The sequence below is a fragment of the Aulonocara stuartgranti genome (genome assembly GCF_965226115.1).
Source record: "Aulonocara stuartgranti genome assembly, chromosome: 3".
NCBI classification, from domain to species: Eukaryota; Metazoa; Chordata; class Actinopteri; order Cichliformes; family Cichlidae; genus Aulonocara; species Aulonocara stuartgranti.
Window position 1 is genome coordinate 55,442,594 of NC_138941.1, and position 22,793 is coordinate 55,465,386.

Genomic DNA, 22,793 nt, shown 5'->3' on the forward strand with positions numbered 1-22,793 from the left:
TCAGTAAGTGTCTCACATTATCGTTACTAATGTGTCTGTCATCACTATAACTGCATGTGTACAATGTGGAAATTGATGTTATGTAACGATGATACAAAAACAATATCAGAACATAATTTGATTCAGCAAAACCTATTTATTAACAACTATTAGTGTAAATAAAACATTCTGTCATCTTTTAATAGCAAAACACATTAAAGCAGACGTGTGTCCAAACCTCCTCCACTAACACATCCGTTTCTATGGTGCTGTCATCAGCTCGAGGCACAGCTGCACCCTTACTAACTCCATCAGGCACATTTAAGTCACTACAATCTTTTCATAATCCCCCATCGTTCAAGAGTCAGGTATCTCTGAAGGTTTCCAGAGTACTTTTTCACACACATCCAAGTCATTTAGTTGCAGTACCTCGACCGCAGCATTGTCCAACTCATTCTGAGTCGCTTGTCTGATGGATCCTGTGTTCTGCTGTTTTAACCAGTCCAGCTGGTGCTGGAGGACCGAACACTGGTGATGGACTGCACTGTGCTGAGACAGATTTTGTGTTATAGGCTTCATGTTATGGACGCACAGTGTGAGCACTCAGGTCGCATTAGAGCATCGGGCCGTATAGTGTGAGACCTGCATCGTGACCTACAAACTTCTAACCCCTGTGATTCAGTCATACAGACTGATGACAGATTTCAAACATGCTGAATATGAAGAGTAGTATCATTTAAACTCACATGATTATCAGCCATAAGAACAAATTCAGATTTATATTGATGTAAGGTATATAAATGTTAGTACAGTTTGAATCAGTGCAATATTATTTTCACACATCAATGGACCACTGAACTTCTCAGCTTCTAAAATGTAAAGCCTCATTTAGAAACTACACAAGTACATATAATGGTCAGGGATCAACATGAACCTGTCTTCTCTATTTGACTTTAATCAACTCTGCAGTGGTTCCATTTAACCAAAGCCAAAGTCCAGCATAGAGCGGCTGAGTGAATGTGGTCTGGACTCTGTGGAGGAGAGTCATGGTTTCAGAGACGCTGTAGAAAGACAGAATACCTGCTCTGTGATCCAGGTACACTCCTACTCTGGAGGACCGAGGACCTGAGAGGACAGTTGGGATATTGTTGTGCCGAAATGTATAACTGCTTGTGTCACAATCTAATGCCCAAGATTTTTCATTATATCCAAAAAAACATTTATTGCCCCCCCTGCTCTGCTGATATTCTTGTATGCAACTGCTACATAAACCAGTTTTCCTCTCCCCTCCACCTCCCAGTAACAACGTCCAGTCAGACTCTCTCTACTCAGGACCTGAAACCATCCAGTGAATCTGTCTGGATGATCAGAATAAGACTGTTGTTGGTTCATAAATGTTACTTTTCTGTTCCCCTCAGATAATAACAGACGTCTGTGAGTTGTGTTTGGATCCAGTGTGATTTCACGTGAATATTTTAAGAATCCAGCTCTGGTCTTTGGCTCTGGTGGTGACAGTAAAACATCCACTTCAGTGACTGTCAGTGAGATGTTTGTCCATTCCTCTCTCAGAATGTCCTGTAGTTTATCTCTGGTCTCTGACACAGCTGCTGTCACATCCTCAAAGTAGCTCAGAGGACGAATATTGATGCTGGATGAGTGTGTAGACTCACTGAGTGCTGACAGTGAGGGGTAGTTGTGTAGAAACTGGTTGTGATCCTCTGTGTGTGAGAGCTGCTCCAGCTCACCGTCTTTCCTCTTCAGCTCAGCGATCTCCTGCTCCAGCTTCTCCTGAAGCTCTTTGACTCGACTCACTTCAGTTTCCTGCTGGGATCTGACCTGCTGCTTCACATCAGAGCTTCTTTTCTGGATGAGACGGATCAGCTCAGTGAACATCTTCTCACTGTCCTCCACTGCTTTATCAGCAGAGCCATTGATGGCCTCCACCTCCTGTTGAAGCAGCTTCACATCTTTCTCTCGCTCCTGGATTCTCTGCTGGATGTTTAGTCGTCTCACCTCGAGCTCCTTCTGCTTCTCAGTCCTTTCTGCTGCAGCTGGGACTGTTTCATGGCCTTTATGTTCATCCATTGTGCAGAGATAACAGATATTCTGCTGATCAGTACGACAGAAAATCTTCATCACCTCATCATGACGAGAGCAGATGTTCTCCTGGAGCTTCTTGGAGGGGGCCACCAGCTTGTGTTTCTTTAATGGAGCTGCATCATAGTGAGGTTGGAGGTGTTTCTCACAGTAAGAGGCTGGACAAGATAAACAGGACTTGATGGCTTTCAGCTTCCTCCCAGTGCAGACATCACAGGCCACATCTTCAGGTCCAGCATAGCAGTGATCAGCTGGAGCAGCTTGGAGTCCAGTCTTCTTCAGCTGCTCCACTAAAGCTGCTAACATGGTGTTTTTCTCCAGGACAGGCCTCGGTATGAAAGTCTTCCTACACTGAGGGCAGCTGTGGATTCCCTTCCTGTCCTCTTCATCCCAGAAACTTTTAATACAGTTCCTGCAGTAGCTGTGTCCACAGGCTGTAGTCACCGGATCCTTCAGTAGATCCAAACAGATGGAACAAGAGAAGGTTTCTCGGTCCAGCTGAACTCCTTTCTGCGCCATTTCTCCTCTCAGTGTCAGTGACTGTGTGAGTTTCTCTTCCTTATAACTGAAACTAGTCTGAGCTCTGATCTCAACAACATGTTTCTGCAGTGAATGGAGCCTGTCAGCTCTTACATGTCACCACATGTTGGTTACACCCATCTTCAAACTGCAGATCTGAGGGGAGGGAACGAGGAAACACGTGGACAGAGAGGAGGTGCTGTGTTTAAGAGCAGGAAGAAAAGGGAGGGTTATCAGGCTGTGCTTCACTCCAGGAAGAGGAGCAGTTTGAGAGTGAAACTGTGTGTTTAACCCTTTTTATTTACTGCTTCTTCTATATAAATAATTTTTAAAAATCCAGCTTTAATGAACACTGGACAGAAACGTCTCAGGTAACAATAACCGTCAGAACAGCAGAGGCTGCTGACCAAATCAAAGCATATGTGGAGAGCAGGGTTAGGTTAGCAGACATATGCTGGTTGCTTTTATTTATTTATTTATTGCTTTTATAGGCAGTAATCGATGTTGCTGTAACAGGATGAGAACTAGATAAATGCCACTGCATTGCTTTGAACAGTCAGCAGAGTCTGCACATATAATTACAGATATTCCTGCAAAAAGTTAATTACTCAAAAGAATCTTGCATTTTAGTTTTGCATTTATAACAGCTGCTGCAACAGAAATAACCATGTTCTTTACATTAAAATAGCAACAAACCTTTCTGGAACAACTTTCAAGGTTCATGGCGAAGACAAAGATCTAATGACATGAAGACTCCAGTGAAACTTAAAGTATTAGGAACCAGTTTTAATGCGTGACCAACACATTTCCCCTTGTGGCCTTCACCAGGGTCATTGCAAAATACCCTTGTGATTGTGAAAAGACTACTGGTCAAGTCAAAAAGGAGTGTATGGTAAAATGACCAATGACCATGTGACAAGATCAAGCAAGCATTTTTCTGATGTGTTCACCGCTCAATGGTTTGTTGTCATATTGAACAAAATATTAGGTTCTCTTTGTATATTACACTCAGGCATCAGGAAAGAGTGGTAACTAGTTCATAGTTTTTAGCTAATGACATGTCAATCACAAGACATTGCTCAGAAAACGTGCAGATTCTCAGCTAGATCCACCTTCCACTCTTTACTTACAGTTTCACAACAGCAAACAAACACACAAATAAGTTGAAGTAATTGTTTCCTGTATGACTTCACTGGTCTCGCATCAGTAAGGACTTTTGCTCCTTGTTGCTTGAGTTCATTGAGGTGGTGAGCATACATTTATCCCCAGACATGTCCATGTACACAAACATTAAACAACTTCTTTCTGACTTGTTTCACACTTTTGCACCACTTCAGAGGAATCCCCTTAACCTCAAATCACTGTTTTCTTAAGGTATGACTTACCTTCACAGCTGTGTGGATTACGCATCATGTCACAGAAGGTCCACAAGCATAGATGCACGTGTGTGTTCATGTCTGTAAGCTATTATTGTTTCATCTCACTGAAAGCACAAATGCCATCCTCTCTCTCTCTATTTTTATATGAGGATGGGGTGGACAAAATAACAGGAACACCTCACAACAGTGATGGCGCTGAGTTGCAAAGCTGCCTGAGCTGCATTAGAGACTGCGCTGGTGTTATTCACCTATAACGTGCTACAGTTCGTGCTTCCCTGTGTGTGTCGCTTACAAGAAGGTCAACAAACACACCGCAGTGCTGCAGGCAGAACATACATAATCAATCAGCCCTCAGTGCAAGCTACAAAAATAAAATATGGGTTACACACACACACACACACACACACACACACTCTCTCTCTTTTAATAGGAAGCTATAGATATCAGAGCAGGCGTGTGTGTGTGGGCCGGGTCCTCAGAAGGTCGGGTAGGCCGGAAGTAAACGGCCGTGAAATTGGACGGTCTAGCCTTCTGATTAGCGTCGCCGCTGTCTCGGTGGAGTTTAATAAACTCAGCCGTCTGCTCCTTGCTATCTAAAATATAACAGGACACTGGCGTAAATTCTCGACTGTCTCATACTTCTTTTTAATCAGTTTTCTATTTGACATTTAGTCAGCTGTGTAAAAACCAAGGAGGAACCCACCCGGGGGATTAATAAAGTTTTATTTTATCTAATCTAATAACTTTAATCTCAGCCAAACCGATTTACTCACGAACAAACAAAACACTGAAAAAATCCCAACAATAACATTTTTATGTTGTCTAAGTGACTTATATATTACGTTTAACCCGAGTAGTCCACGGTGATCTGAAAATGATGTGCCGGGAATTGTGCCGTTCTCGGCGGCATCACTGACCATCGAGCTTCCGGCTAGCTGTCGAGCTGGTGGGTAGCAGACGTCTCCAAAAACGTCGAAGCACTTTTGCAAATATGTGATATCTTGATAAACCGAGCAGATATTTGATGTTTACACAGCTACTTTCTCGCCTGAAAATATGCTAAAAGTTTATTTTGTGACCCAGAAAGATTAGTATGAGTAATTTTAAAACTTTGTATCGGCCGCCATTGTTGGAAACTGGAGTTTGGCTGGGCCGCGCTATGAATTCTGGGATATAGTAGGCCACGAAGGACACAGCCGACCCATCCTTCAAATTCGGGGAAAAGGAGGACGCATTTGTCGGCTGCATTCGGAGGAGTCTACGAATTTGGACAGCCTTCGGCACGTTGCTGTGACGTAATCGGTCTACAAATGCGGCCTCAGGAGGATGCAGCCCATGAATTTGGACACGACCACTGGCTGTATCCCAGTTCAGGGTCTGCAGCCTTAAAGGCCGCATTTTAAGGCCGATTACGTCACAGCGATGCGACGAAGGCTGTCCCAATTCAAAGGCTGCTCGAAATGCGGCCCTCAAATACGTCCTTCATTTCCCTGAATTTTAAGGATGTGGCGGTGTAGACTTCATGGCCCAACATATCCCAGAATGCATAGCGCGGCGGTGGGTGTGGATAATTTTGCCGGAAAAAAAAACGGCGGAAGAGTGGCGGTCGAAGAGTAAACTGTTAAAAGTAAGTACTGAATATTATGTCACTTATTTATGTGCAAATGTTTAATAACGAAGAACATTAAAACATTCCTGTTGGCAAAGTTATGTGACATTAGCGATGTTAGTACTAACTTGACTTTAAAGCCTTTACTTTAAAATATACACCGTTCAATAGTTGACCTTAATCTTACAGAGACTGTGATGATTTCATGGATATTTAAAGTAAGCACTGAGAGAAATTTAGTAATGCCAACATATTGAAAGAACAATATTTGTCTCTTATATATAATACATTTATATATACAGTGTCAAAGGAACCTGTCTTTGAGTGAAGATTTAAGGCGACAGGAAATATAAATAATATAAATAAATGCAGCTTGAATCTTTACTGAAGCTCAGTATTTGAAACAGAGTCATTCACTGCTGTAATAACTAATAATGATTGAAATTATAACTTTAATATTGGCCATATTATATTTACAATACCAAAGTGAGATTACTTTAGTCTCATGAACAACATGAGCTAATTGTTATTTACTAGCTAATCTTAAAATGACTGTTCAGTACAGAAATGAAGCCCAACTATCATAATTTCACAGTCTCGGGGTCTCAGCCTCAGATACTTATCAAATCAAAGCTCATGTAGAAACAAACAAACAAATGAACAAAATATGTTTTCCTTCATTTCTGTCAAACAAAGCTGTATGAAACGTTTCCAGCTGTTAGTGTCATGGTTGCTAGGCAACCTGGGCAGCAGGGCAGAGGCTAGACCGTCCCATTTCACAAGCCTCGCACTTCCGGCCTTAGCGGTCTTTGAGTACGCCTCCTTTGTGGACCATTAAGGCTGCGTACATTTAGATGAGAAAATATATATTTGACACATTTAAGGAAAATACTAATAAAAAAAATAAACAAAATAAATGTTTAATAAGCAATTTTAATAGGAAATTGCTTAATTTTAGAAATGTTTTTGCTGCTTTTGCTCTATAAAATAGTTGTTTTCTTTTAGAATCACTCATCTTAGCAGTAGGATATACATGAAAATGTACATTTTTTGCACTTTCTGGTCAACTGACTCAGTGAATCAAATGACTCAAAAAACTGATTCACTTTGGTGAGTGACTCATTAAAACTCGAATCAAATTTACCATCACTACTTTGGGGGTGCTGAGCACCCAGAGAGCTGCCCATCCAGGCAAGGTCAACTTTACTCGTCATAAGGAGACGTCTTCCCCGTCTCTGTCAGTCCCTGCATCCTTAAATGTCTCCAGTTGTCCTGAGTTCCCTCTGACTGTCTCCTTGGTGCATTTAAACCCCTGTTCCTCCCTGTCCTCATCGTCTGTTGTCTTCATCTCCATTTTCACTCATCATAATTTTACCCTCTCTGTGCAAGTCTGCAAATTTCTTTATTAAATCATAAGATTCTTAAATTCATCAAGTCTCTCTGTGCCTGGGTCCTCGTCACAAAACATGACATCACTGTTTTGTACATTTTAACACAATTGAATCCCCACATTTGTGAAAGAAAAGCAAAAAGCTTTTTTGAAAAGTCTGTAACAAAACCATCAAATCAGATAAAGGTTATTTAAATGCTGCTAAAGAAGAATGGATTGGAATTTTAAAAAATACATATTCTAATCTTAATTACTGGAGGAGAATAATGAATGATGCTCAAAGCGAGTAAAAAGTAAACTGAGTGCATTTTTTGGACAGAGATTCACTTTTAATGTGTATGTATAATATAATACAGATACATAGAAAATACACTGCAAAAATAGAAGAGTCCTTGAAATGTACAAAATATTATTACAAAATTAGACAAACTGAGACACCTTGGCCTCTGGTACAATGTATACAATGTATGAAAAGATCTTTACTGCAGATGCTATGACTCTGCAGATTTTTTCTTTTCTTTTAACCTATGTCACCTCAGCTTGAGGTTGGTAAATCTGTCTATCACATTTTGGTGGTCAAGTCTCTCAGGCATCTCTTTCTCAACTGACATCACAGCCAGGTGCTGGAGTTTGCTTTGACCCATGGTCCTTCTCAGCCAGGTATGGAGCTGACTCAAGACACTAAACGACCTTTCACAGCTACAGCTGCTAACTGGGTTTGTTAGGGCAACCTGAATAACAGTTTTCAGTGTGGGGAAGATCTGATTATCCAGAAGATTGTACAATGTTAGCATATCTGGGATGGCACCAGCCTCACTCTTGAGCTTCAAAAAGTTCTTGGCAACCGTGACTTCCTCTGACTGATTCAATATGGTAATGCAGTGCCAGGGCTGACAACCCAGTTTGTTTTGCAGATTCTGTATAGCAGCTTTAATATAGGGAGAACACAACTTCGAGATTGTATGAGTAAAGTTTGTTTGTTTGTTTTTTCTTTGTCAGTTTAACAGTTTCTGTTTTGCCTGTCACTGTTCCCTGTCTGTTTTCTTACCTGGTTCTTCCTGAACTTGTACTTTCTCCTCATGTTCCCCTCTTTCCTCTCTCCCTCTTTGGACTGACAATCATACACAAATAGATTGTATTCAATTAGATTAAAAAATACTATTAAGATCACTAATAAAAAAAAAGTCCTCTCTCAATGTACTTTCAACCAAAAGGCAAATAACCAGACCACATGTACATCTAATAAAGGATATAAATATTGAAACACTGATCCAACATTATCCTTTATTGATGGATCATTTGATCTTACACTTTTACCTGAATGTGGCTCCTGTTTTTGAAAAAACGTCTTCATATTCATTATGAACCTGGCTGTCTCTGTGCACACACACACACACACACACACACACACACACACACACACACACACACACACACACACACACACACACACGCACGTGTGACACACTGTAATGTGTGGTCACATTATGTGATTTAATTTTTGTATCTTGAATAAGCTTTTAGGTGTAGTTTTGTTAAGGAAGGGCCTTAATCTTGTGATTTTGTTGGAGATCCAACATGTGGTGCGATCCCTAGTTACGCCACAAGGGGGCACTTCCGCCCCAGTGAGATGGTTTAGTGTGACGCTACTGCTCGTCTTCAGATCTGGCAGAAGCAAGAGAGGAAACACACTACCTGTCGTCCGTCTCATGATTTATCTGTTTTTTTCAGGTTAGTAAGTAATAAGGCCACACATGTGGTCCACATAATCTACATACCAAATAAGGTGACGCTGAAAAACTAGTTCATGCATTTATTACTTCCAGGCTGGACTACTGTAATTCATTATTATCAGGATGTCCAAAAAACTCACTGAAAAGCCTTCAGTTAATCCAAAATGCTGCAGCAAGAGTCCTGACAGGGACTAGAAAGAGAGAGCATATTTCTCCTGTTTTGGCTTCCCTTCATTGGCTTCCTGTTAAATCCAGAATTGAATTCAAAATCCTGCTCCTCACATACAAGGTCTTAAATAATCAGGCCCCATCTTATCTTAATGACCTTGTAGTACCATATCACCCTATTAGAGCGCTCCGCTCTCGCTCTGCAGGCCTACTTGTTGTTCCTAGAGTATTTAAAAGTAGAATGGGAGGGAGAGCCTTCAGTTTTCAGGCCCCTCTTCTGTGGAACCAGCTTCCAGTTTGGATTCGGGAGACAGACACTATCTCTACTTTTAAGATTAGGCTTAAAACTTTCCTTTTTGCTAAAGCATATAGTTAGATGGCCGCCCCTCCCTGAGCCTGGTTCTGCCGGAGGTTTCTTCCTGTTAAAAGGGAGTTTTTCCTTCCCACTGTCGCCAAAGTGTTTGCTCATAGGGGTTCATATGATTGTTGGGTTTTTCTCTGTATCTATGAAGCGCCTTGAGGCGACTTTTGTTGTGATTTGGCGCTATATAAATAAAATTGAATTGAATTGAAGGGTAAAACCTGACCAGCAGTTTGTTTTGCTGGGATCTGTATTTGTCTGTTTTGCTCATTGAAATGTGTTACGATCGAGAGTGGGAGCTAGCTTAGCTCGCCACATCCTAGAGTAGCTGTTAGCTTTGTTGTTTTCTAAACGTAAGGCACCCTCTTGTAACAAAAGTACACCGCGGCTCCTGTATATTTGAGTTAATGTGTTCGCAGAGACAGTTTGATGTGTTGTCACTGTTATTGTCTAAAGTTAATGTAATAACCTATAATAATTCTAATCGCTCTGCAATGTTGATGTGGAGATTTCCACTACACAGATACACCATTAGTATATGGTACAGTACTGGAATGTTTGCTTTATCAAACGATGTGTGAAAAAAGCATGATTAATAGCTCTTAGTAACAAACAACAGAGATGACTGTTTAGATTTTTGTTTATACTATTACTATACTATTTTAGTTTATTCTGATTTTGGGCTTTGGGAATGTGAGACAGAGATGTTAAGAAGTTTTTGCAACCTGTTGTGAACACATGAATGTGTTTAAATAGAGATCTGGCAGAAGCGAGAGAGGAAACACACTACCTGTCGTCCATCTCATGATTTATCTGTTTTTTTCAGAACCAGACATAATCTGTCAGCTGCCCTCTTGCTTGGGGTGTGTTACAGATTCTTGGGGGCTCGTCCGGGATCGGCTCTCCACATTGCCATGAGCTAATCCCATAACCTACAACACCTCGTGCTGGTAAAGCTGAAAGCGTGATGCCGGCTGCCCCAAAGTGAGCTGTCTGTGTGAGACAAGCTGAGACCAAGTGAGGAAGAGGGCTGGACCCAAAAGCAACCTACTGCGAGAGACTGGGGAAGACGTCGTCATGGCAGACCAGGAGAGGAAAAGCCTGGTATGGGACATCAGGAAAAGCCTACTGTCGCTGTCATCAAACGAACTTTTCCAGATTGCTTCTACAGTCAGCCCTGCTCCAGGCAAAGATGCGGCAGAGCTTTCCAGCGGAGACGCAGAGGGATGTTTCGAGTACATCCACGCCTTTATGTACAGTAAGAACTTGTTAGATGCTGAGGATAGGGGCATGGGAGAACTACTAGCCCTAAAAGATGTTGTCGATGAGGTTGTTCAGTCTCAAAGTAGTGTAATTTTACCTGCTGGGTCAAGTGTAAATACAAAGCCAATGTCCCCACTTATCACTGTCCCACCTACTGCATCAGCCTAACCAGCTAACACTGATGTACTATTTTCTGATGTAACAAATGTAACCACTCCTGTAACAGCAAACGCCAAGCTAATCACTGAGACAACTAATGAACTCAGTTGTGACGTTTCACCAGAGAATGTCCAAAAGATGCTGTTAGACTATGAGGATTTGAGCCGAAAGCTTGGTAGGCTGATGCACATTCCCACACCTCAAGCTACAGCACAACCTACACTCTCAGTCCCACATCACTCTGAGACACAGATGGACGTTTCCAGACACAGAGGACCCGAGCAAGTAGTATCATTGAAGGATCTGTCCTACATTCATCGCCGTGAATTCAAAGTTCAAGGAGGCCAAATTGGGGATCACTCATCCGATATCAGCTTTAACAGTGTTTGCAGACAGATAGAGGAGGGGATAAAGGACAATCTCACTGAGTCTGAGATCGTGAGAGGTGTGCTAAGGATAATAAAGCCAGGAGATTTCAAGGACATGCTGGTCAATAAAGAAGACATGACTGTGGCTGAGCTCAAGGGATTCCTCCAGTCGCACTTAGGTGAGAGGAATAGCACAGAACTATTCCAAGAACTAATGTGTGCCAAACAAAATGAGCATGAAACCCCTCAGCAGTTCCTCTACCGTGTTATCGGACTGAAGCAAAGAATATTGTTTGGGTCAAAACAGCCAGGGACTGATATCAGGTATAGCCCAGATACAGTACAAGATGTCTTCCTACACACAGTGTATCAGGGAATAGGACACAAGTACAACGATATTCGCAGGGAGCTTAAACCTTTACTTTCAGACAACACAGTTACAGATGAAACAATCCTAAAGCATGTTATGAGGGTAACAAGTGATGAAAGTGAACGACAAAGGCGTTTGGGGTCAACACAACGCTCAAGACAAGCTGCTGCACATAGTCTACAGGTTGAGGGAGAACAGGTTAAGCAGGCAAATATAAAGAAAGACATGACAGAGCATAGAGCTAAATCAGATGAAGTACAGAAGCTTGCAGAGAAAATAGATGTGCTCACCAAATTAGTAGACACCCTAGCAGAGAGAGTGGAGAGGAGCCAGTCATACAGCTGTCTACCCCCCAAGCCACAAGCAACCAGAAGAGGAAGCCGTTATGGTTGTCCAAAATGTGTGCAGGAGAGGTTACAAGATTGTAAACACTGCTTCTCTTGTGGCGAACAGGGACACAGAGCTGTGGGTTGCCTAAAAAACCCTAAGCAGCAGGGAAACGTGAACCGGTTGCTGTGGGGGGACAAACAGTAACCGGAATTCTTCCCAAGTCCCAATTCACAGACAGAGGAGCTGAAACAGACACCACCCACAATGTGACGGGGAACAGCAGGTTCAAAACAACTATCGAAACAGCTGCTGTTAACAAAAGGCATAGCCGTGAGAGAACTGCTGCTGACCCCCTAAAAGACACGACGCCTACCAATGAACCTGTTGCCAAATTAATAGGTAGGAAAGCTTTGACTTTTTTTTTTTTTTTTTTTTTTTAAAGCTTTGACTAAGTGTATTCTCAATGGCCTCGCAGTCAATGCTCTCTTGGACACTGGGGCCCAAGTCAGCATAATAGACCGCCATTGGAGAGACAAGTACCTACCTGATCTTGACGTTCGTCCCCTGACTGAACTAATTGAGCTCATGGAGGATAAAAAGACACTGGAAGTGTATGCAGTCAATGGAGGGCTAATCCCCTTTGATGGCTGGGTGATCATAACCCTGAACTTACCAGGAAATGAGGACCCAGATTTATCAGTCAGTGTACCCTTCCTGGTGAGCTCGTTGCCTTTAGAAATGCCACTTTTGGGATTCAATGTGGTTGAAGTAGTGATTCAGGGAAAACCAGAAAGGCTAGCTTCCACTCTAAGTCGCCTCCTAGGTGGTGCAATGTCCATCCCTGATGACACAGCAAAGACCATTGTCCATTTTGTGCAGACAAAAAAACTTTTTTCTGCTCAGGGGTGCCTGAGAACAGGTCCGAAAGACAAAGTCATCCCAGCTGGTAGCGTAACCTGGGTAAAATGTAAAGTACCACCACAGTTTGACTCTGGCGACCCTCTAGTGCTGTTCGAACCTGAGGAAAATTGCCCACAGTTACAACAGCTAGATGTGGGTGAGGGCCTCTTAGAAGTTCAGATGGGCAGAACTCCACATGTAAATTTGCCTTTAGGAAACCAGACAAAACATGACATTATTCTACCTCGAAAAGCTTTGATTGGCAGTATCCAGCCTATCAAGAAAATTGTTGAGACTGACTCACTCCCAAACAGAGACCTGGAGATTCAGAGTCCTACCACTGCACCACCTACTGCAAGTTGTTCCACTCTATTGTGGCATCCACCCGTTGATGTACATCACCTCACAGAGGAGCAGCAGGGAGTTGTAAAGAAAATGCTGTTTGAGGAGTCAGCTGCTTTTGCAAAGGATGCTAATGATATAGGCTGTATTACAAGTCTAGAGCTGTCACTAAATCTTAAAGATGACATCCCTGTGCAAAAAGCCTACAGCTCAGTTCCAAAGCCATTATTCAACGAAGTAAAGGAGTACATCCAGGACCTTCTAGCAAAGGGCTGGATAATCAAATCAAAATCTCCTTATGCTGCCCCTGTTGTATGTGTCCGCAAAAAGGATGGCACATTACGCCTGTGCATCGACTACCAGTTACTAAACCAGAAAACCATACCTGATAGGCACCCACTGCCCCGTATCCAAGATCTGAACGATACGCTGGGGGGCCACTGCTGGTTCAGTATTCTTGACCAAGGAAAGGCGTACCACCAGGGATTTATGGCAGAGGGCTCAAGGCATCTCACAGCCTTTGTAACTCCCTGGGGGTTGTATGAGTGGGTCAGAATACCCTTCGGCCTCTCCAATGCGCCTGCAGCCTTTCAGAGGAGTATGGAGAAGATGCTGGATGCATTTAGGGATGAATGTTGCATTCCCTACCTAGATGACATCCTCTGCTATGCCAAAACCTTTGAGGAGCATGTTGAGGGCGTCCGCAAAGTTTTGAAAGCACTTCAGCATCACGGTGTGAAGCTAAGGCCTGAAAAGTGTGAACTCTTTCGCAGACAAGTAAGATATTTGGGTCGCCTTGTATCAGCAGAGGGTGTGCAAATTGACCCAAAGGATCTAGAGGCTGTGCAGTCACTCAGGGCCAAAACACCGCAGACTGTTGGCGATGTGAGGCGGCTCCTGGGCTTCCTCAGCTACTACCGTAGCTATATTCAGGACTTCTCACGTATCGCAAAGCCTGTGTATGAGCTTCTCCAAGCCAAGTCTGACATGTCACGAGCACCACCTCACCAGAGGAACCCCAAAGGCAGTCAGCTGTCTTCCAATACTCCTGTGGTGTGGACTGGTGAACACCAGGGGGCACTAGAGCAACTCATTGACATGCTCACCAACCCTCCAGTCCTGGCCTACCCAGACTTCCACTTACCTTTCTTGCTACACACAGATGCCTCAGAGCAAGGCCTTGGCGCTGTACTCTATCAGCAGCAAGATGGTAAGCTAAGGGTTATTGGGTATGGCTCCAGAACGCTGTCTCCAGCCGAGAAAAACTATTGCCTGCACAGTGGGAAATTAGAATTTCTGGCGCTTAAATGGGTGGTGTGTGAAAAGTTTAGAGACTACCTCTATTATGCCCCACACTTCACCATCTATACTGACAACAACCCTCTGACTTACATAATGAGCACTGCTAAGCTTAATGCTGTTGGGCATCGCTGGGTTGGGGAGTTGTCAGATTTCCGGTTTGAGATAAAATACAGACCAGGAAAGGTAAATATAGATGCTGACACATTGTCCCGCATGCCCCTTGACATTGAGAAGTACGTGACAGCATGTACTGAGGGGCTCTCTCATGAAGTTGTGCAAACCACATGGGGTGGGGCCAAAGCAGCCCAGGAACAGGATGTAGCTTGGGTCGCCATCCTGGCTCTTACTGCTAACACGAACCAAGACCCCCCAACTTCACTTCCAACCATAAGCAGTGAGGAGTTGGTGAAGGCTCAAAGGGAAGACCCAGCAGTGGGAGAAATCATTCGACTAAAAGAGACAAATGCTGTAATGACAAACGAAATACGACAAACAGTAGGTAAAGCTGCAAGGAGATTGCTTCATGAATGGAGCAAACTGTGCCTTGATAATGGACTTTTGTATCGACGTACTACTGAAAGACAGCAACTTGTTCTCCCAGCAGTTTACAAGGCCAAGGTACTAAAATACCTCCATGACGACATGGGACACATTGGTACTGACCGAGTACTGGCCCTAGCTAGAGAGAGGTTCTACTGGCCATTTATGAAACAGGAAGTTGAAAACTATGTCACAAGGAAGTGTCCCTGCATAAAACAAAAAAAAGAAACGGTTGGACATGTCCGTGCCCCAATGGGCACAATCACTTCAAACTCACCTTTGGATCTTGTATGCATAGATTACCTGCACCTAGAGCCCAGCCGAGGTGGATATGAATATATCCTGGTTGTAGTAGATCATTTTACAAGGTTTGCTCAAGCATACCCGACCAAAAATAAGTCAGGCAAGACAGCAGCTGAGCGCATCTTTGGTGATTTCATCCAGCGTTTTGGATATCCCGGCAGGCTGCATCACGATCAGGGTCGTGAGTTTGAAAACGAGCTCTTTCGGACTTTAAGAGAGAAAGCTGGAATTGGACACTCAAGGACCACACCGTATCACCCCCAATGTAATCCTGCCGAGAGATTTAATCGGACTCTCTTGCAGATGCTTAGGACACTCGGCGACAAAGAAAAGCAATGCTGGAAAGATCACCTTCAGCAAACAGTGCACGCTTACAATTGTACGCGGCATGAGTCAACAGGGTATTCCCCTTACTTTCTGTTGTATGGGCATCACCCCCGTCTCCCAATAGACTTGTTGTTTGGCCTGGTTGGGGAGAAAAAAAACTGTGTCTCACAAACATTATGCTGAGAAGTGGGCAGAAAAGATGACTGAGGCGTACAAGATAGCCAGTGACAATAGTAAACTGTCCAGCGCACGAGGCAAATCCTACTATGACAAAAAACTCAGGGGTGTCGTCCTGCATCCTGGGGACAGGGTCCTCGTTAGAAATCTTGGTGAAAGAGGTGGGCCTGGAAAACTCAAGTCATACTGGGAAAAGAGTATCTACGTAGTCAAAGCACAAGTAGCTGACAACCCCGTGAATGTCGTCTACCGAGAAGCAGGAGATAAGGATAAGACTAGAGTGCTTCACCGTAACTTGTTACTACTTGTGAATGACTTACCAGTTGAGGCTCCACAGCACATTCCTGAAACTACACCAAAGAGACAAACAAAATCAAACAACCTGCCAGGGGACAGAGGCAGGAGAAGGCAACAGACTGAAACAAGTGACTCAGACTCTGAAGAGAGTACTGGAAAATTCTGGTTGAGGCTTCCTGTAGAAGAAAGAGAGCCCATCAAAGGAAAGACTTACCATAGGATATCTACTGCAGAACAGCCCCACCCAGCCTCCGGTGAAGAAAACAGTCATGCGAAGGTACCCGTCAGGGAAGAAAGCTGTATTGGCCGACCAGTCAGCCAAGATCAAGTCAGTCTAGGAGACAACTTTCCAGAGGTGCTTTCACTACATGACCCAGTTCCATCAGAAAGTGCAGATGATGAACTGTCAATTCCAAATGAGGACGAACTGTCTGCACGCACGCCTCCACGATGTTCTACTAGCGACATGAGAAGGTCGACTAGGGAGAGGAAACCAAGGCAGATGCTGACATACCAAACACTGGGTGAACCATCGTACCAGCCTCATCCTACAGTTGCAACGCTCTCCTCACCCTACATGCCACCATGGACAGTTCCTTATCATATTCCGACACCCACAGGCCTTACACCTCACCTTTCATATGCTTACACACCTTACATATACACACCTTTTGTTGTGAATTTTAGCACTACGTTAGCATTTACAGGATATTGTTTTGATGATATTATACAAAGGATCCTGTTTTTGCAATGCCCTTTGTTTAAACTTTACTCCATCTCCTCTTGACCTCACGGGCAATTCCCTGTGGCCTGCTGGTTTGGGAAAAGGCATAGCCCATTAATCATGGCATGGGACAGAGTGCATTCCTTGAGTGCATTCCTCAGTGAAGCTAAAGATCACACATCATTGATTATGTGCCTTTAAGTATATATGGTTAAACATTTCCTAATGCAAATAACTACATGTAGTATTCTACCCTGTGCAAACTTATATCACTAAAGGATTCTAACTGTTTAGTGTTTAATGGACCGATATTAGATTGAAAATTCTGTAACTTAACAAAGCTCTTTATGTTTTCTCTTGCCTTGTCAACTCAAGATTTATGGTGTGAAAGTTGATGCTAAGGTTGGAGGGAAAACACCAACGAATCACTTTTTACCTTGCTCAAAATGTTTGTGTGAAGACCATCTGGTTTTTGTGTCAGAACTCAGGATGTAGAAGATCTCTGAAAGATTTATTGTTTTTTGTGAGTGTTTTTTTTATTGCCCTTGCTGAACAAAGGAATTCAACTGTCAGGACGCCGCCCCACCCAGTGGGCAGGGTCTGAAACTGAAGCTTGTTGTCTGTCTATAAAAACTGTTACACAAAAATAATAAACTTTGAGTCTGTTTGGAAAGCAACCTAGAACAGTCTCTGTGTCTTCTTGTTCTTCCAAACTGCTCCCGGTACTCTGCCGGTACCGTGATTGCCCGTTGATCATGCATGAGAATATTTTAATTTTGTTATATGTTAAAGGATGAACTCTGCTTATTGGTGCTCACGCCTTAGGAGGAAAGCTCTATCTATGGACGGAGATTCCCTTCAATTTGGTGTCAGAAGTGGGATCAGGCTGAAAAAGGTAGAATACACGTCTTTAATATTTATATAGGACTGTATTTATGCCTTTCTCAGTGATCGATCCATAAAAATGGGACACGCCGACGAAGTTTCCTTAGTGGCCCAGATTTGGGATACACTGACGATTTTCCTTGGTCCCCATAAAAAAACACGGGATATGCTGACGAAGTTTCCTTAGTGGCCCAAACGGGATACACTGACGATTTTCCTTAGCCCCCGTGAATAAAAAAAAGTAAATTAAAAGCAGAAAGACACAGGAAGTTGCCTGTTGTTTTGCGAGAAGTTGCTCACCAAAAAGTGACACAGGAAGTTGCCTGTTGTCTTGAAACGTACGTTAAAAAGTGAGAAGTTGCTCACTCAGAGAAAGCTAGCAAATAATTAAATTAACCTTAGATGTGCCATCTTTCAAGTGTGTAAACTCTACGTAGAAGAAAAAAATGAGTGTGAATGTGTCTGACGTCACGGTGTTTTTGTGCGCTGTGTAAAAATAATTGTTTTGATTGTGAGAGCTGTGATACTGCAGATCACCAGCTATTTAAAAAAAAAAAAATACAAACAGAGAGAGAGATGTGTGTTGATTAAGCAGTGATGATAATAATGAACATGTCTTTAGTTTGTCACTTTCAGGTGAAAAGCAGACCCGAATCAATTTTCCACATGCGGCGGTCGGACGAAAATTTAAACAATAGTTGTTAAACAATAGTTTAATAATTGGAAACGTTCAAGCCAAGTTTCTGGCTGACTTATTTTGTTCACGATCTGTCTCAAAACTTTCACTCTCACCTGAAGAACAAAAAAAAAAAAAAAACCTGATCAGCAGCGGCAGTATCGGAGCAGAGGCTGCAGAGGCGAGCTTAAAAAAAAAAGCACCAGAGAAGAAGAAAAGCAAAACCTATCTTCCTATCTGATTGGATGAATTCCACGGAGGGGCGAACAAGATGGCGATGTGAAGAGCAGTTTTTGTCTGAGCTCTTAGAACGAGACATTTATTTGACGTCTTTCTGGCTTTCGGGACCTTTTGGAGATCAACGCGCTGAGCTTGCTGGATCTGAGGCCAGGTTCGGCGGCGGCAGCATGTCAACATGTTCAGAAAGGACTGAGTGACTCGGCAAGCCACATGTGGCTAGCGACCATAGCTACATGACAGAAATGGACCCTTAATGATGCGCTAGACTGCCGGCTGTGGTCGGAAAAGCTCCATCATAAACACGCTCTGTGCAGAGGTCCAAGCCGAAGAAGGTCGGCCCCAGCGTGGGCGAGCTGATTGTGAAAGCCGTGGCCGCTTTCAAGGAGCGCAACGGCGTGCCGCGGCCGCTCTCAAGCAGGCTCTGGATGTGGACGAGAACAAAGCCCGTGTCAAGACCGCCTTCAAAAGCCTGGTGGCGAAGGGCACTCTGGTACAGACCAGGGGCCTCCGGATCTTTCAAGATGAACAAGGCTACTGAGACCAAAGCCAAGACGCCCGTCGTGGCCAAAAAGCCAAGAAACCGGCAGGACCTGCTAGAAGTCGCCCAAGAAGGCAGCAGCAGCACTTCAGCAACTGCATCAGAGGACAATAGAATGAGAGTGGTGAGAACACAAATTTTGTTATTAAATGTGGGTAATCAAAATTTGGGTTAGCAAACCTGGGGAAAAGAAAACTGACTGCTTAAGTGGAAAATTGAGACGGAGTTTTAAACACTGCGAGAATAGAAACATACAAAATCACACAAACAAGCAGGACATGAATTAACTTTACTAACAATTCCAAACACAAAATGACTCATGAAGACTCATAGCACATTAGTTAAGAAATGAGCAAATAATAGCAGAGAAGTGTGTAGGAAAGGCAGCTTTAAGAACATGCTCTGCTGGATATGCAGATCCACAGACATGCATTAGACCTGCCTAATAACACAAACCCATGCAATGAAAATTAGTTTGTTATCTTTCATCAGTGTTAAAATAGTGTCAATTTAGCAGACACTTGTTATCAAATACTGAATTTATCCTAAAAAAAATTGACTCTCCAAGTTGCAGGACAACAATTTAACTTTTGTGGGGAAAAAAATCCTGGTTTGATAAATCAGTGACCAGGCAATAAATTTAGTGTTAAAATGGTAAATTGGGAGAAGCTTCCTGCTTGATTAATGCAGCAAGTAATTTACTGTATGAGGGAAATTGTCTTTTGTGATAATATTTTGAACATGCTTTCCTGTCGTCCTGTCAACTTAGTGGCTGATATGCAAATTAGTTGATTGGTTTTAGATTAATGAAATGTGACTGAATTTTAGCACGAGTGAATGAGATGTGTTTGAGTGGAAACTCTAAAACACTGAGTTTCCTGTTTTGATGTGCGAGTGAATTCTGTATCTAGATACACAATTTTGAATACGTCAGAACAAACTTTTTTTGTGAAAATTGAATAAAATAGATCTGTGACCTAAATGAGTGAAGAGCACAGACCTGGTGATTAAACTCATAGCTAATAAGACATTAGGGTTATATTGTGTGTTGTGCAGCTGATGGTTGATTTGGAGTGAATCTAGCTGATGATTCTTCTCCTGTTGTGAAGTTGATGAGGAGTTTGTGTCATGACTTAACAAGGCCTTTTTATTTTGATACTTTTACAGTGCACTGAAAGTTTTGTTTGATAATCTTTGTTATTTTTCATTTTTATCTTTTGAACAGGCACTGATTTTGTTTGTCTATTTTCTTTTCTTTAAGCAGATCCGCACGTCGGGAATTAAAAGTGCTACACGTCGTCGAGAAAATTGTGACAAGTGAGTTTTCTCCACATTAAATTGGGTTCTGGAGAAAGCAACTTATTATAAGTGTCCCAGCCTAAAACTGGATTCAGCGATGTAATCCTATCTAAAGTTCTTTTTCTTTTTTTGAAATGATGTCATTTTGCTGGGAGTGGAAACTAAAATGCGACGACAGGTTCCACTATCAGCAAACAAAGAAACAAACAAAGAAACAAAGAAAGAATGAATGAATGTATGAATGGAAATAAAATAAAAACAAACTGACTGACCGACTGGTAAAAGCTGACGAGACTTGATCACGACTCAAAGTTAATCTCCACCTAGACAGGACAAAGGGTGGATGAATCTATGTGTTTTTTGTTACAGGAGCAGTAAGATGACAGCAACATTCGAGGGTGCATGATGATTTAACCTGTGAAATGCCACTTTCATCACATTTATTGCATTACTTTTAGGGTTTTTCTACCTCAATGTATTTGCAATTGGCACAAATTGACCCAGATGATGTGCCAGATGTCGCCAATGATGATCCTGATATATATATTGAGCATTAGGTTGTGAATTACTCCGCTATCAAAGAAGGGAATGAAGTTTTCTTATTTATGGTTTTCCTTCAGATTATGTTATTACATTTTGCCTTTATATTGTGTTATTATTGTGTGATAATAAAAGAAGGGAACTGTTGTGAATTTTAGCACTACGGTTAGCATTTACAGGATATTGTTTTGATGATATTATACAAAGGATCCTGTTTTTGCAATGCCCTTTGTTTAAACTTTACTCCATCTCCTCTTGACCTCACGGGCAATTCCCTGTGGCCTGCTGGTTTGGGAAAAGGCATAGCCCATTAATCATGGCATGGGACAGAGTGCATTCCTTGAGTGCATTCCTCAGTGAAGCTAAAGATCACACATCATTGATTATGTGCCTTTAGGTATATATGGTTAAACATTTCCTAATGCAAATAACTACATGTAGTATTCTACCCTGTGCAAACTTATATCACTAAAGGATTCTAACTGTTTAGTGTTTAATGGACCGATATTAGATTGAAGATTCTGTAACTTAACAAAGCTCTTTATGTTTTCTCTTGCCTTGTCAACTCAAGATTTATGGTGTGAAAGTTGATGCTAAGGTTGGAGGGAAAACACCAACGAATCACTTTTTACCTTGCTCAAAATGTTTGTGTGAAGACCATCTGGTTTTTGTGTCAGAACTCAGGATGTAGAAGATCTCTGAAAGATTTATTGTTTTTTATGACTGTTTTTTTTATTGCCCTTGCTGAACAAAGGAATTCAACTGTCAGGACGCCGCCCCACCCAGTGGGCAGGGTCTGAAACTGAAGCTTGTTGTCTGTCTATAAAAACTGTTACACAAAAATAATAAACTTTGAGTCTGTTTGGAAAGCAACCTAGAACAGTCTCTGTGTCTTCTTGTTCTTCCAAACTGCTCCCGGTACTCTGCCGGTACCGTGATTGCCCGTTGATCATGCATGAGAATATTTTAATTTTGTTATATGTTAAAGGATGAACTCTGCTTATTGGTGCTCACGCCTTAGGAGGAAAGCTCTATCTATGGACGGAGATTCCCTTCACCTTTGTTATATTGAATAAGTGTATGTGTCAATGTTTTTGAGAAAAATTGAGGTTTGAATGCCAGGAGCCATTCTTATTTTGTCAGGGAGCGTGTGACACACTGTAATGTGTGGTCACATTATGTGATTTAATTTTTGTATCTTGAATAAGCTTTTAGGTGTAGTTTTGTTAAGGAAGGGCCTTAATCTTGTGATTTTGTTGGAGATCCAACATGTGGTGCGATCCCTAGTTACGCCACAAGGGGGCACTTCCGCCCCAGTGAGATGGTTTAGTGTGACGCTACTGCTCGTCTTCAGATCTGGCAGAAGCGAGAGAGGAAACACACTACCTGTCGTCCGTCTCATGATTTATCTGTTTTTTTCAGGTTAGTAAGTAATAAGGCCACACATGTGGTCCACATAATCTACATACCAAATAAGGGTAAAACCTGACCAGCAGTTTGTTTTGCTGGGATCTGTATTTGTCTGTTTTGCTCATTGAAATGTGTTACGATCGAGAGTGGGAGCTAGCTTAGCTCGCCACATCCTAGAGTAGCTGTTAGCTTTGTTGTTTTCTAAACGTAAGGCACCCTCTTGTAACAAAAGTACACCGCGGCTCCCGTATATTTGAGTTAATGTGTTCGCAGAGACAGTTTGATGTGTTGTCACTGTTATTGTCTAAAGTTAATGTAATAACCTATAATAATTCTAATCGCTCTGCAATGTTGATGTGGAGATTTCCACTACACAGATACGCCATTAGTATATGGTACAGTACTGGAATGTTTGCTTTATCAAACGATGTGTGAAAAAAGCGTGATTAATAGCTCTTAGTAACAAACAACAGAGATGACTGTTTAGATTTTTGTTTATACTATTACTATACTATTTTAGTTTATTCTGATTTTGGGCTTTGGGAATGTGAGACAGAGATGTTAAGAA

The 22,793-nt window shown here is 42.3% G+C and overlaps 1 protein-coding gene and 1 pseudogene across 2 annotated transcripts in view; one reads left to right on the plus strand and one right to left on the minus strand.

The window, feature by feature from the left end:
• The window catches only part of LOC309699509 (tripartite motif-containing protein 16-like), a gene marked incomplete at its 3' end in the record, with an annotated part of 68,326 nt that overhangs the window by 36,201 nt on the left and 9,332 nt on the right, over positions 1-22,793 (plus strand). The gene's annotated exons all lie outside the window — the stretch shown is intronic.
• Positions 117-2,689, minus strand: LOC309699337 (tripartite motif-containing protein 16-like; annotated as a pseudogene). The gene has a single exon. The product of its transcript is annotated as a tripartite motif-containing protein 16-like (transcript).